Source organism: Otolemur garnettii, unplaced genomic scaffold, assembly GCF_000181295.1.
Source record: "Otolemur garnettii isolate 467f Iridium unplaced genomic scaffold, OtoGar3 scaffold00154, whole genome shotgun sequence".
Lineage (NCBI taxonomy): Eukaryota > Metazoa > Chordata > Mammalia > Primates > Galagidae > Otolemur > Otolemur garnettii.
In genome coordinates, this window is record NW_003852549.1 from 860,021 (window position 1) to 861,838 (window position 1,818).

The window sequence follows — 1,818 nt, forward strand, 5'->3', positions numbered from 1 at the left end:
CAGGGCCCATAGACAGCAGGTCTCACAGACAGCAGGGCTCACAGACTGCAGGGCCCATAGATAGCAGAGCCCACAGATAGCAGGGATCACAGACAGCACGGCCCATACACAACATGGCTCACAGACAGCTGGGCCCATAGACAGCAGGGCCCACAGACAGCAGGGCCCATAGACAGCAGGGCTCACAGACAGCAGGGCTCACTGACAGCGAAGCCCATAGACAGCAAGGCCCATAGACAGCAGGGCTTACAGACAGCAGGGCCCATAGACAGCAGGTCCCACAGACAGCAGGGCTCACAGACAGAAGGGCCCATAGACAGCAGGGCTCAGAGACAACAGGGCTCATAGATAGCAGGGCTCACAGACAGCAGGGCCCATAGACAGCAGAGCCCATAGAAAGCAGGGCTTACAGACAGCAGGGCGCATAGACAGCAGTGCACAAATACAGCAGGGACCAAAGACAGCAGGGCCCATAGACAGCAGGGCCAATAGACAGCAGGGCTCACAGACAGTAGGGACCAAAGACAGCAGGGCCCACAGACAGCAGGGCCCATAGACAGCAGGGCTCACAGACAGCAGGGCTCACTGACAGCAAGGCCCATGGACAGCAGGGCCCATAGCCACCAGGTCTCACAGACATCAGGCCTCATAGACAGTAGGACCCATAGACTGCAGGGCTCATAGACAGCAGGGCTCACAGTCAGCAGGGCCCACAGACAACAGGGCCCACCGACAACAGGGCTCACAGAAAGCAGGTCTCACTGACAGCAAGGCCCACAGACAGCAAGGCCACAGACGACATGGCACACAGATGGCAGGGCCCTCAGGCACAGGGCTCACACACAGTAGGGCTCATAGATAGTAAGGCCCACAGACAGTAGGGCCCACAGACAGCAGGGCCCACAGACATCAGGGCTCACAGACAGCAGGGCCCACAGACAGAAGGACCCATAGATAGCAGGGGTCATGGACAGCAGGGCCCACAGACAGCAGAGCCCAGAGACAGCAGGGCCCATAGACAGCAGGGCTCACAGACAGCAGAGCTCATAGACAGCAGGGCTCCTAGATAGCAAGGGCCACAGAAAGCAGGGCCCACAGACAGCAGAGCCCACAGACAGCAGGGCTCACATGCAGCAGAGCCCATAGACAGCAGGGCTCACAGACAGCAGGGCCGATAGACAGCAGGGCTCACAGACAGCAGGGCTCACAGACTGAGGGCCCATAGATAGCAGAGCCCACAGAGAGCAGAGATCACAGACAGCAGGGCCCATAGACAACATGGCTCACAGACAGCAGGGCCCATAGACAGCAGGGCTCACAGAAAGCAGGGCCCATAGACAGCAGGGCTCACAGACAGCAAGGCCCACAGACAGCAAGGTCCACAGACGGCAGGGCCCACAGATGGCAGGGTCGTTAGACAGCAGGGTCAACAGCCAGCAGGGCCCACAGACAGCAGGGCTCATAGATAGCAGGACCCATGGACAGCAGGGCTCACAGACAACAGAGTCCACAGACAGTAGGGCCCACAGACATCAGGATTCGCATGTAGACAGCAGGGCCCACAGACAGCAGGGCTCACAGACCTCAGGGCTCACAGACAGCAGGGCCCACAGACAGCAGGACTCACAGACAGCAGTGCTCACAGACAGCACTGTCCACAGACAGCAGGGCCCGCAGACAGCAGTGCCCACAGACATCAAGATTCGCATGTAGACAGCATGGCCCACAGACAGCAGGGCTCACAGACAGCAGGGCTTACAGACAGCAGGGCCCACAGACAACAGGGCTCACAGACAGCAGGGCCCACAGACAGCAGGG